Source organism: Myotis yumanensis, unplaced genomic scaffold (genome assembly GCF_028538775.1).
Source record: "Myotis yumanensis isolate MYYU_CA2020_CCGP unplaced genomic scaffold, mMyoYum1.0.hap1 SCAF_18, whole genome shotgun sequence".
NCBI lineage: Eukaryota > Metazoa > Chordata > Mammalia > Chiroptera > Vespertilionidae > Myotis > Myotis yumanensis.
Window position 1 is genome coordinate 18,380,277 of NW_027223769.1, and position 15,022 is coordinate 18,395,298.

The following is a 15,022-nucleotide window of genomic DNA, read 5'->3' on the forward strand; positions in this document are numbered from 1 at the left end:
TATAACACTGATTCAGTCTGGGTTCTCATTTTCTGAAAGCTGTCTCCAACCAAACAAGGTGTCTTTATTGCTAGGAATGTCATCTAGAATATGAATGGGCCCTTGTCAGAGATGTTCTGAACGAGTTGTGAGCTTTTTGGTAATTTTGGATGAGAAGGTCCATTTGAACTTGGAGTCTTTCCTTTTATGGCATTAAGTTATAGACAGAAACACCCTGAGAAGCTCTAGTTCTGTTTCATTTTTTCCCCCACAGAGGAGGAGATTCTGGTGACTGTCATCCTCTTTTTTTTTTTCTCCAAGAAACTCATGATTCTCAAAAATCCAGGTCACAATAGCTAACTAGGGTCCTTTTCACTCCACACCTAGAAGTCCAACCAAGATGATTTGGAATGGGCAGCAAGGATTGTGGGGGAGGAGTCCGGTGTGTGTGTGTGTGTGTACACAGATCTGGTTCTTGACTGATTGCCTATACCAGTGATGGCGAACCTTTTGAGCTAGGCGTGTCAGCATTTTGAAAAACCCTAACTTATCTCTGGTGCCGTGTCACATATAGAAATTTTTTGATATTTGCAACCATAGTAAAACAAAGATTTATATTTTGGATATTTATTTTATATATTTAAATGCCATTTAACAAAGAAAAATCAACCAAAAAAATGAGTTCGTGTGTCACCTCTGACACGCGTGTCATAGATTCACCATCACTGGCCTATACAACCTTTTTTTTGGTTAATCCTCACCTGAGGATATTTTTTTCCATTGATTTTTAGAGAGAGTGGAAGGGAGGGAGGGGGATAGAGAGAGAGACACATCAATGTGAGAGAAACTCATCAATTAATTGCCTCTTGCATGTGCCCCAACCAGGCCAGGATCAAACCTACAACCCAGGTATGTGCCTTTTAATGGGAATCAAACCCAAGACCCTTCGGTGTGCAGGCTGACTCTTTAACCATTTAGCAACACCAGCCAGGGCTATATCTACAATTTTAAGTACTAAAAGTATAGATATTTACAGTGTTGCCTGTATAATGACTGATTTTTGCACTCTCTGGGTGTTCCTGATCAAGGAGACCCCTACTTGATTGTGTAGCCATCTGTTTTGCTTATAAAAATCAGTGGTAGTGCACCATTTCTGTTATGTCAATCAGCTTTAATGAAGGAACCTGACTTCCTATGCATGAAGTGTGAATCCCCTCATTTCTAGAGTCAGGGTGTCAAACTCGTTCGATAGCTGACAGCTGTGATTAGAGCAGAGAAAGACTCCAGCATGAAAGGCCCTGACAGGAGTGCCCAACTGCTGAAAAAGTAATAAGAAGTAGCCACACTGACTTCTAACCAACAGTCAAGTTTGAGTCACTGTGCACAGGAAATCAATGAGGAGAATATGAGCCATTTTCTCCTTATTGATTTTCACTTCTGATTATTCCTGGGAGGTAGCTTCGTTTAATTTTTATGCCTTTTTGGGACTATAATGAATATCCTGAGCTGAGCTATATAAAGTATCCTGGCAGTGTCTGACATATTCCCTACTCCATTCTTAACACATGTGAATTATCCCATTCCTGTCTCCTTTTCCCACCCTTTTTTTGGGCCCATGGTAAGTGTTCAATACCTTTGAATTTAAGTGAAATAACTAATGAGTAATACTTTTGGAAAGTACTTTGAAATGACCCCCAAATTTGTGGTACATACAAAGTCCACAATTCTTCACATAATTTTGTCAAAATAAGTTTATTTTCTTCTGAGGCCTCTCTCTGATAATTTGCTACTGCTCTCTGCTTAGCCTAAAGAAATTTAGGTAAGTTGATAATCTTGAGTTTTCTCTTGGAATTTTCTACACCACCCCATATGTCTTCGGCATTCTTTCCTAGTTGGCAAATACTATAAACTGGGCAATGAGATATATTTTGTGCCCATTCTTTCATAAGGTAAGGCATTGTTTCTCAACTTAAACAGAACATCTCTTAGTGCTCTTCTGGTCTCACTGCAGAAAGTACTAGATTCTTTGAAAATGTCCCTTTATAAATAGGCAGAATTAGATGATGTCAGTGATATCAGTAAGTATTTCACATAATTGACCCGATGCCATAGAATTACAGAGTATAGATTTAGGGATTCAGAAGATCAAACATTTTCTACTTATGAGGGCAAAGACACCTTCGAGGGTGATTCTTCCTAGAACTCAAGTATAACGTAAGCATAAGGTATCCTCTCTTTCCTAGATCACAGAATTTGGAATTACATGCAGCTAGGGTTGATGTTTCTAGGTGTGTTTCTTTGAACAACATAGATTATCAGGGTTTTTGCTTACTCATTTATAAAATAGGAAAGATAATGTCCACTTTAAAGGATTTATGTGAGGTTTATCCGCTATTATATGGGTAGACTGCCTGGTTTGTACCAGGTGCCCAGTATGGATCATTTAACCACATTTCTTTCTTATGTCCTTTCTTTAGTTCATCCTTCCTTCTCCCCTTCCTCCCTCATCATCCTTCTATTTCTCTAGCCTTTTCCTGTCTATTTCTCTCCCATTTCTTTCCTCTCACCCTTCTAACTACCTTCTCTTCAACCTCCTTTTCCTTCATGCCCTCCCTAGGAAAAATACCCAGAATTCGTATTGTTGATTTTCTCATTAAAGAATGTCTTTCCCTTTCTTCTCTCATTCCTTTGGTCCTGTTATTCACTTAGAATTTTCACCTAATGTAACTCATCTCCCTCTAGTCTCTTTTTTTCACAAGTCCAATTTTTAAACTTCTAGCTCCACAAGCAATTCCCATCTCAGTGCCTTGGATTAAATAGATATTCTCAGTATCTGAGCATTGGGGGCAAACCGTAAATATTTCTTCATCTATCAGTTTTGTTCAAAGAAGGAAGGGCTGATGGGTGCAGTAAATCCCATGCACTTGATGTACCCCTTCTTTTTTTCTGATAATCTAGTCCCAAGGTCCTTGATGTATTTTTTTTCAAGCTTTTTGATCTATTTAGTTTTACTGGTATGTATAATACACACAAAATTTAGGTGCAGAAAACAAATGTAGGTCAGTGAGTTACTAACAAAAGTAGGTGTATGAAACAAAATACACAGTTAGTGAGTTTCAACAAAGCGAACTCCTATGTAACCCCCAGCCAGTTCAAGAAATAGAACACTGCCCACATTCTTGAAGATTCCACATGGCAGTTGCCAATCATTACTCTCACACTGTCTGGCTTGAAAAGCCAAAAATTTTATATCTATCTATCTATCTATCTATCTATCTATCTATCTATCTATCATCTATCATCTATCTATTTCTCTTTATTGAATTTGTTGGAGTGATACTGGTTAACAAAATTATACAGGTTCCAGGTGCACAATTCCATAACACGTCATCTGTACACTGTATTGTGTGTTCACCACCCCAAGTTAAGTCTCCGTCCATCACCATTTATCCCCACTATTCCCTCTTCCACAGCTCCCTCCTCCCCTCCACCAGCAGTCACCACACTGTTGTAAAAATATTCATTATCTGGCCCTTTACTGAAAGAATTTGCTGATGCCCATAATAGATTGTTCCTCTTCTCTTTCATCTTCAAAATATGTTTAATGGTTGAAAACAAGAAATATAACAGTGTTCTGGGTTTTTAAAATATGCAAATGTAACATGTAAAGTAACTACAACAGAGGAGAGAGACCTATATGAGGGTAAGCATCTTACATTCCACTTGAAATTCAAGTACTGATTGTAAATAGACTGTGAAAAATGAGGTATGTAATCCCTAGAGTAACCAATAAGAAACTATACAGATAGAGTAAAACAGCAAATAGAAAAATTAAAATGGCATACTAAAAATTGTTCAAATAATATAAAAGGGAAAACAGTGAAATGGAAAGCAAATGGAAAAACCTGAAAACAAGTAATATAAATTAAATCTTGGTACATCATTTATTACATTAAATGCAAGTAGTCTAAGCACACTTATAAAAGACAGAGATTATCAGCATTAATTTAAAAAATGATCAGTGGTTTCTGTATCTGGAAAGATGAAGTAGATGCACTTTTACCTAATCCTCTCACTATGTGTAACTGAAAATCTGGAAATTATCTTGGAACACAACAAGACGCTGAGAGAATCAGTCTGATTGCCTAGGGAGCTTTGGACCCAAAGAATGACATGATTGTAAGTTACCTGGGTTTTCTTTTTGCTTCATATATTTAAGTCTTGGAGATGAAGAATCTGGTAACCCAGAAATGTTGGCAGGCACAGAAATTTTAAAAAGCCCCAACAAAAGCCTAGTCTGTAGCCAAAAGACCAGGAAAGGGATAGCCAACAAGATAGAAACTTATAAAATAACCACTTTTCTCCAGCCAAATGCCACAGAGGCCAAGTGGGGAGTATAGACTTCCACTCACCCTACTAACTCCTCCCATCTCCCACCAGGGTATGGTCAGAGAAAGCTGAGTAGGGAGTCAGTACTGCTGCATGTTATAGTTACCTTCCCCACTCCCTTCAGCAGTTTTAGTGAAGTTCAGGTGGGGAGCCTGGATTGCCACCCCAATTCTAGCATATAAATAGTTATATTAAATATCAACAGCCCAAATACACCAATGAAAAGACAGAGATCATCATAGTGGATGAAAAAACATGACCTAAGTATATGCAGTGTATAAGTTACTGTCTTCAAATACAATATCACATGCATGTAGAAAATAAAAGGATGGAAAAAGGTATATCATGTAAACAATCTAAAGAAAGAAAGAGTGGTTATATTAGTATCATATAAATAGACTCCAGATCAAAGAAAATTACTAGATATTGAGAAGAACATTATATAATTACTAGAGGCTCAGTGCATGAAAATTCATGCACTGAAGGGGGTGTCCCTTAGCCTGGCCTGACCCCTCTCACAGTCCAGGAGCCCTCAGGGGCAGGAGGCAACCCAGCGATCAGGGGAAGGCAACGTCCCCATCACACCTCTGCTGCTGCCACTGTTGGCAGCACAAGCCTCTGCCAACCCTGGTTACCTGAGCCTCGGGTGGCCCTGGGCGGCTGGGCAGCTGACAGCTGAGGCTTGCCTGTGCCTCGGGCCAGCCCTGGGAAGCTGGGGAGCTGAGGGGACTAGGGGACTCTGGAGGCAGGCATGCTGGCAGAGCTGAGGGGACTGGGTGCTGCTATCTTGTGGCTGTGGGTGCTGCCATCTTTGAGGGTGTGGCAGTTGATTAGCATATTCCCTCCTTATGGGCTGTAGGCGCTGCCATCTTTGAGGGCATGGCAGTCAATTAGCATATTCCCTCATTGGCTGTGGGCGCCACTATCTTTGTGATGGCGTGAAGGTCATTTAGCATATTCCCTCTTTATTAGATAGGATAAAATGGTCACTCCACCAAGAAGACATAGCAAACCTAAAAATGTATGCATTGAAGAACAAAGCTACAAATTGTGTAAAGCAAAAAGTGATGGAATTGAAAGAAGTAAATATAGTTTCAATGATAGCTGAAAATATCAATGGCCCTTTCTCACCAACTGATAGAAGGATCAGACAGAAAATCATCAGAGATAGAGAACTCAGTATCATCAACTAAAATAATCTAGCTGACATAGAACACTCCAGCCAACATCAACAGAATTCATATTCTTTTCAAGTGCCTATAGAGCATATACTAAGATAGACCACAACCTGAAGACAAACCTTAATAAGTTTAAAAGAGTTGAAATCATACAGAGTATGTTCTCCAGTTATAGTGGAGTCAGGCTAGAAATCAATAACAAAAACATAACAGGAAAATCCCCAAACGCTTGGAAAATTAACAAGACATTTCTAATGAGTCACAGAGGAAACTTTAAGGGAAATAAAAACAATTACACTGAACTGAATGAGAATAAAAATTTAGCATATCAGAAGTGTGAGATACAATTAAAACAATGATGAGAGAAATTATAACACTAAGTACTTACACTAGAAGAGATGGAACATCTTAATAATGTGAGCTTTCACATAAAGAACTTAGAAAAAGAAGAGCAAAATAAACCCAAAGTAATTTCATAAAGTAATACAATTTAATAAAGATAAGAGCAGAAATAAAAAATTAAAACAGAAAAATAACATAGAAAGAATATTTTCAAGGGTTAGGCAAAGTGTTCTTAGATTTAGCAATGAAGCACAACACCCACACACACAAAATGATAAATTAGACTTCATCAAAGTTAAAAACTTTGCTCTGTGAAGACCATGTTAAGAAAATGAAAGGCAAACTATAGACTGAGAACAAATATTTGCACACCATGTATGATAAATGATATTTAAGTACATTATTTAAATATCCTATAAATAATAAAGAATTCTCAAAACTCAATAGTAAAAAGACAAATGATGCAGTTAGAAAGTGGGCAAAAGACTTTCCACTGAAGTGGATACACAGATGGCTCTACACAGCTATCAGAATGGCTAAAATAAAAGGAATGACACCACCAAATGCTGGTAAGGATGTGGAGAAACTGGATCACCCATACATCGCAGTTCCATTTTGTGTGGTTGTCTTTGTATTTATCCTGCTAGGGATTCATTGCACCTCTTAAAATTGGGGCTTGGTATCTTTTGTCAATTTTGTAACATTCTCATCTTTTGTTTTGCCAGTTTCCAGTATTTAAAAAAGAAACTTTTTTATGCATAAATAAAGACTTTCTTTAAAGGAATTGGCTGAAAAATGTTTACTTGTTTTACTCTGAATGTAGATTCCCATCTACACAATTATAAGTGTGAAAATAAACAAAACAATACAGCTATGTGTATTGTTTCCCCTTTATTGCACCTTAATGATTTCTAACTGATTCTTAGTCTCCGGATCTACTTACTAGTTGTCATTTAATATATGTTAGAATAATTTTGCTATAAGTTTTATTCCCTAATTAAACTTCTGCCAGGATCTAAGCAGTGAAATATCATCTAAATAATAAAATGATTAATAATAAATCCAGACCTTTAACAACTAAAGACAAAAGCTATTAGATGAGAACAGTTTGTGGCCCTTCTATTAACACTTAATAATCCCTCGGTGTTTGTTAGCTGGGCATAGTTTGAACGCCTTTGATGTTCCCTGTCTCATTTGCTTTCACATTTGCTCCTTGAGCTTGGCGGACTTAGTTCCATTTTGCACATGTAGCCTTTGAGGCAAAGAAGTCCAATGACAAAATAAGGTCCCAGAGTGGTAAATCTCATTTCATTCCAGTCTGGAACTTCTAGGATGGCTCTGACTCTGTATTTGAGTGCCTATTGTATACTCTTCAAGTTATGTAGATGGCCCTATGCTCTTCCAGTTCCAAAAGGATATAGTTCTTCCATGGACACAATAGAAACAAAGTTGAACTCCTTTGTCTTCCTTCTGTGCTAGAATGCCAACTGCATACCAGAGAGAAGAGCACTTTGTTACCTGCTTGGAAAGAGGAAGTGGTCTCATCTCCCTGCCAGTTGACTGCTGCTTCTAATAGCACACAGCCATCCGAGAAAGACCCCTTCTCTAAATATTTTGGTTGACCACTTCTCTTGCAGCTGACTCAGGAGTTGAGATGAGTTGTCTGTGGATCCTAGAATGAGTCTGGAGATGCTGAAGAGGTTGCCAAGCAGAATTTGCCATAAACCTTGACTAGCAAGAAGCAGCTTTCCTTGTAGAACCGTGGGCCTTCCTTCTGACCAGTTTAGGGATTAAGAGAACAAGGTAAGTGGGGAAGCAAAATGGGAGTAACGAGGCACATGTTTGGAAGGCAAAGAAGTGGAGACAATGTGTGGAACTTCAGAGTCCTTCCCAAGGTAAGTTGTACTTATAGAGGGCAAGCATGCCTTCAGTAATACTGATGGAGTGTTTGAGCCAGAACCATGGAGATGTAAGGACTGTGAATAAGAAAGACATGTGCCCTGCTTTCATGGCACCGGGGGTGGGAGGGGCAATGGTTAATAAACAAGTAATTACAAAACTACATCAGGGTTTCTTATGTGATAAATATAGGTTGCAATTGGAGCACATAGGAGGTCATCTTGACCCAGTGTCAGGGGGTCCTGGAAAGGTTTCTGGAGTTTGTGATACCTTAGCTGAGTCATAAAGGAGAATATGACAGTTGTTAGGTGAATAAGTGTGGAGGTGGAATAGAGGGAAAGCATGTACACACAAAAAAATGAAGCCATTCAAAGAATTAACATTATTACAGTTGGGTATGACTTTACCTATGGCTTTAGCATACAAACTGGGGAAGAGATTTCTCTAGGCAAAACCTAGTATTTCCTTTGGTAAACTGGGTCCAAATACATTACCTAAAATTTAGAGAATTGCCATGAATGAGCTACTGTTCTCTCCCCCCACCCCCAACTTTAGCAGTGTGCTCAGGTAGGAACCATGGCTTCAAAGTGCAGGTTAACTCAGATTTCTATATTTAATGCCTTGCCAGGCAAAATGCCAGTGAGTCCCACGTCACTGAGGCCGACAGCTCCCTCCCGTGGAAATAAAGATGAGCGCTCCTCATGGGCCTTACTGGTCCCAACCGTATTAAACGCATTGTTGCCATTCCCCTGTAAGGTTGCAGTCACCTGGAGTCAGCAAAGTCTGCTGGAATTCTGAGACCCGGTAACACAAGGAGTGCTAGTTCTTATGCCTCCAAAGCAGTTTCCTGCTTGAGAAAAATTAATGGGAGGTAGAATGAGAACTACAAAAAAAATGGGGGGGGGGATGTTTTGCTATTGCTCTTTCAACCCCACCCCCTGAACATTGATTCAGCTTTGGCCAGTGGAGGGGAATTCATAAGTGGATGTGGTGTAAGCCATTTTAACAAAAGAAAGTTAATTTCTTCTCCACTCCTCTAAAAATAAATATTGGACAGTAGCTCTGGAATATGACTTTGAAGTGTTACCTGATGTCCAGTCAGCTTAGGCACTCATGTGCTTAGTTTGGATCAAGACAGAACAAGGAGGTGTGTGTCCGGGTTGGGGGGACAGCCATGGCTCAGGTCATCGTGCCCCAGGGCCTGGATACTCCTGCACACACACTAGTACCACCTGCCCTTCCAGGAGGAGAATTGGAATCCTCTGCCCAATTGCACTGTGAGTTTGAGAATATTCAATTTCATTTAGCTATTTAAAAATTTCAATATTTAAGAAGGTGCTATATGATATGGATAGAGTTAAAATGCTTTGAATGACATAGCATGTTGAAACTCAGGGGTTACCTTTCTCCTTCTAAATAGGAAGAATGGCATGTTGTGGGGAAATGAACCTGTGTTACTTTTTAGAGTCCTCTAGGTGGTGCTGCTGCGTTAGCTATGGGCTAGAAAGTGTTAGCACTTAACCATCAAACCAAATATTTAACTTATTAAACGTCTATACTTATGGTTAATTGCTAGTGTGATACCGTTGATAATTTATGCTATCACATTTACAGATATTCTCCTAAGACTGAGCCTATACACACAAATTACACAACAGTTAATTTGAGAGTTGGAATACATGTACTTCTCTGGTTATTATTTAATAAAATTAAAGTTTTCAAGTGTGGCCTAATTCTTCCACACATTAAAACTGGCTGTAGGATCAGCTTGTCTTTACCTGATTAGTTTTGGTCAGTGCAGGACAGTGCCCTGTCCATAGTAGATGCTAAATTAATGTTTATCGAAATAATTGATTCTATTGTTTTTTTTCCCTTTGACGACTGGAGATGGGAAGACTAACTGGATTAAGCTTTTTAAAATCCAAGTCAGACATTGCCCCTTATCTTTGCTAATAAAATGATTGGGAGGCCATTTTTCCTTTATTTCTGAAAATGGCCTGAGGTTTATATATATAAAAAAATCACTTATTTTAAAAGTAAATTGGTTTTCAGGTTGATTCCATTTGAAATGCAGGAATGGTCTGAAAAATTGTGTTTGATAATTGCTCAAATCTTAATCAAGATTTCATTAAAATCAATATTTGATCTGCTGCTCAATTTAATTAAATTAAGCCATAGAGAAATGAGTAATAAATGAATTTAAAAATCAATCACGCGATAAGGTATGTTTCTCTTAATTAGCTTGACATATGAAATGTTGGGTTAAGGAATTACTGACCCCAAAAGGAACAACAATAAAAAAAAAATCACCACTCCTATTTACGTGATACGAACAACCAATACCAACGAGCACATACTCTGTGCCAGCCACTGTGCTAAACGCCGTCTCCGAAGTCCCTTCATTTATTTTAACACAGAACCCTACGAGGTCTGTCTGTGTCCTGGGGGGATGATTCAGGCCCGGATTCGAGCCAGCATGGATGTCCCAGGTCAATCAGCCAATAAATGGCCGAGATAGATTTTTAACACAACGATCAAGCTTTTCCCACTACCGTAAAGTGTAGGAAAAAAAGAATACTTTGATTATGATTAATTTAAGAGAAGGGCATTGGAGGTAATTTTCTTTTTGAAAAGACTTGTTGCTTTTACCGAGGCGTGATAGACAGGGAAACCCTAAATGAAAAGGCGTGACTGTTGAGGTAGCAGCTCTGAGTCCCATGGACTGAAGAAAAAAAGGTTTTTATTTTTCTGGACGGACACAGAACACAGTTATTTACTGTATAATTTATGCTATGGAAAGTGGCAGAGATTTATGGTTTTTAGTAAAAAAAATTCTAATTGGGATTAGCTAATGAAAAAGAGGTGGAACAGTGAGGGAGAGAGTAGGAAGCTGTGCTTTCAGTTGAGGTGTTCCCTGTCTCCTGGGGATGCTAACAAAAGGGCCAGTGTTGCGACCGGGGGCTGGGCTCATACTTTTAATTAGGCCTTTGGAGTTTGTGCTGCGTTTTTAGTTCTAAGTGTTCTTAGTCACCCAAAGAATCAGCTCTAGGAAACTAATGCTATTTTGGTTAAATACTATCGGCAATGAGAATGAAACTGCAGTTTCCTTAAAAAAAAAAATCCCCTTCATTTTTATTCAGTGCTTGTTCGGTGGGATGCAAATAAAAAATCAACAGAAATAACTTTTCACACAAGTACAACTTCTCTATCCAAGGCTGAGAATCCTTTTTCTTTCAAGTCACTGTTTCCTAAACTGTCATTCATGTATCCCATGCACAATTTTTAACATCCTCCCATACCTCTAGTGTTAACTTAATATTTTCACTTAAAGCGGTGCATTAAACAAATTAAAATGAAATACCTTCATTTTAGAAGGAAGCTTTGTTTCATGATCATGAATGGGAAACCAGAGTCACTTGCTCTAAGGATACGAGTGAAAAGAAATACAATTAAATCAAAGCATTGTTATCAAATTTTAACTCCAGGAAAAAGTCTCGAGGTCATGAGGACTTACTCGTACCAATGGAGACTTCCTCTTTTATTATATCTGAGGAATAAAAAAATATTTGAAAAAGGAATAATTTTTTATTATGTGAACCAGTTTTCTCCAACAGAGTGTCCATATACCACCTAAAATCGTGTTTCTCACCAGAAATGCATCCTCTAACCTTGGTGATCAACAGCCCATGTGTCTTTGTGTGCTGCTCATATGAACCCTTGGCCCCCTTACTTCCCCTCAATAGTATCTGAACCTTACTCTCCACCCATCTGATTCCGCTTACCTTACTTCTAAACATTCAGAGAGTCCTGTTAAGCAAGCACGCTTGGGATGGAGGGCAGCTTAAAAATAAATAGTTTTGGTTGTTGGTTAACACTGCTTTTCTCTGTATTTGCTGTTGGAGATAGTTTTTCTCTAATCAGATGAGGCAAATTTCCAATAATAGTGAAGTAAGTACAGTGAATAATATGTCTCTTTACCATCCCTGACCTTCATGCACCCAGTTTTCTCCATGTCACCATGTTTTACCTGCTCTTCTGGAGATATTCTGTGTCTGAACAAGCTTACTAGAACCTGTAATTTTCACACCAATGGAAGCACACTCTATGTGTCATTCTACAATTCACTTTCTTTCCCGCCCAACAACATATATATTTTTAAATATGTTTTTATTGACTTTTAGAGAGATAGGAAGGGGGCGGAGAGAGAGAGAGAGAAACATCAGTGAGAGAGAAACATTGATCAGCAGCCTCCTGCACTTTTCTCACTGGGGATTGAGCCCATAACCTGGATATGTGCCCTGACTGGGAATTGAACCAGCAACCTCTTGGTGCATGGGTCAACACTTAGCCATTGTGCCACACTGTCCAGGCCCAATAACATTTTGTTGTTGTAGTTTTATATTAGTACTAGAGGCCCGGTGCACGAATTTGTGCATGGGTGGGGTTCCTCATCCTGGCCGGCAGCCGGGGCTGATCGGGGCCATCTTGCCTAGTCCTGATTTGGGTTGATTGGGGCCGTCTCACCCAGTCTCAATTGGGGCCGATCAGGGTCGATCGGGGCCGGCCAGGAAGAGGGACTGTGGGAGGTTGGCTGCCACGGGAGGTTGGCTGTGGGAGCACACTGACCACCAGGAGGCAGCTCCTGCATTGAGCATCTGTTCCCTGGTGGTCAGTGTGCATCATAGCAACCTGTCAACCCGTCATTTGGTCGACTGTGGGTAACGGTCGCTTAGGCTTTTATATATATAGAATATATAGCCTTAGTTTGTTCTTTGGAATACTGCATAGAGGTACTCTATGCATGTGACCAATCCCCTTTGGAAGGGCACTTGGATCAGTACTTTTTCTATATACAAACAATGCTATAATATCTTTGCCTAATTCTCTTTGGCCCATGATGATAATTAAGAAATAAATCTGTTGTTGGGTAGTACTTATTCCAATGAATGGAGTTCTAATTATAATAATTAGAGAGTGCAAACATGGTTATATTTTTTTATGAGGATTGGCTTCCTCACCCATGATATAAATTAGTACTCGTCATGGTGTCCTGCACAGGATGAAACATCCTGATTTGTACACAAAGTTGTAGGTTCTAAGTTATGTTTGTTGCATTTGTCTAATAGTATTTAATGCTTCCTTGTCATGATCACAGCTGAAATTAGCCATGTAGTTTTGTGCTCAAGGCCTGTCTCTCTTGGTGGATGACCAGCTCCCATGGGGCCAGGGAGGGACCTGAGGTTGTTGAAAAATCCTAAATGTCTCTGACCTTAGGAAAAATAACTGCCATCTTGTTTTAGTAGCAAATAGATACACATTCTTAGTAGAGTCTGAATGGGTAATATGGAGCGGGAGAAAGGAAAGGAAAATCCCCCAGGAGAGTTGGGGTTGCTATTTCTGACCAAGTTAGGATTGGGAAATACCAGGAGTCTCATGGGAAATCTTATCTCACCGGAAGGCCATTCTGTTCTCTGGGCCAAAGAATGGGTATGTATTTCTGTGTATATGAAACTCACAGACCCAGACAGAGGGCAGTCTACCTCTGCCTCAGCCTGCCGTTTATTATCATTCACAAGGTGGTGTTAGATGTTCAGCTTTTAAAAGAACTGGCTTTTCAGCAGTATTTGTACCCTTGAGAGTATATAGAGAGAGCTCTGTGTTGTATATTAATCAGAGCTTTCACAACTCACTTTGAATGGTATTCGAAATGTGTCTGGGAGTGTGGTGAATGAACTATGCCCAAAGAGTGTTCTATTATTTATTACTCAGGAGTCTTTCTATCTGAGACATAGACTGAAATTAAAGGAACCAAATGCCTGCCTTTAATAACTCAACGTTCTTCCCAGTTCTGCTCCCTGTGCACCCCGACCCTTAAAAGGGTTCTAGGATTTGATGCCTCATAAGAGTCAGTTTGTATATAAAGTTGTGCTAACATTTATATTTTTACATTCTCTGCTCCTTCTGTGGGTGTGTAGATCTCAGGGCACACATGCTACGAAACATTTAGTAAACATGCCTGGAAGCTGTGCCTTCTAGAACCACTTCCCTCCCTTTTCCCAGATGGGAAATCTGGCTCATCTGACCAAACCAGGCTCAAGTGTCACTTCCTGCTTGGTCCTCCCTGTCCCAGGCAGTGGGCCACCCCTTCTCTGCTGCCACCATCTTTTCTCTGTACCTCGGTCACATGCATTCTCAATGTGGGCAATATTGTCCCCAAGAGGCAAAAGTTAGAACAAAAAAAATTATTCTTTTAATGTATAAACACAGATATACATATAATACATAGTCAGATATGCAGTATATAAAATTTAATTGTGTGTGTGTGAGGGAGGGGGGAGATTAGGAAAAAGATATCTTAAAAAGGCTTGATTTTAGGGTGGTGATAATGAAAAAATGGGTGAGAAACACTGTTTTTTCATAACACTTGTCCTTTGTCTGACAGTCATTACTTTATATTATAGTGTGTATGTCTTACAAGTTGGAAAACCATGGTTTTGAAACCCCAGCCTCTGCATAGCACTTGATACGTTTTGCCATTCACAAGTTATTCACTTGAAGGAATAGATGATTGAGATTCTCGCTTCTAAGCATGATGGCTCCACACCAGAAACTCCTGCAAAGATCATTTTCCATACTAACTTGTAGGATCCACCTCCAGAAATTTTACCTTAGTGGATCTAGAGTAGAGCCCGGGATGATGTATTTTAAAATGCTACTCAGGTGATTGTATTCGAGAACTACTGCTTCAGCCCAAGAATCACTTTCCCTTTCTTCTAAAAATGACTATTTATAAAAACAAAATCCAAAATCAGTGCCACATTCATCTGTGGACATTTTCTGTGCCCATCAGACCAGAGAGCACTGGTTTCCACTCAGGGTGTCATTTTCTAACAGGAAAGCCGTCAGGCACTGGCATTTTAAGAAAAGTTCAATGAAGCACGTTCTCTCCGTGGTGAGGACTGTGGACTTCAGGCCGATGTGAACGTGGCAGGCAGTGTGGCCTGGCTAGACACCAGGATGGCTCTGGGCAGGGTTTCGGTTGTAGGCTCTGAACAAGATGGACGGATACGAAAGGTTAGGTGATTTGGGGACTGAATGAATGTCTAGGGTGCTGGTTAATGGGAGTGTTGGAGAGTGATTTTTAGTGGCATGACCTGAATTCCTTCTTAAGTCCTATCCTGGAAAAAACTGTTTTGATAGTTTGAATGTCACAATAACTTGAATGGCAAAAATCT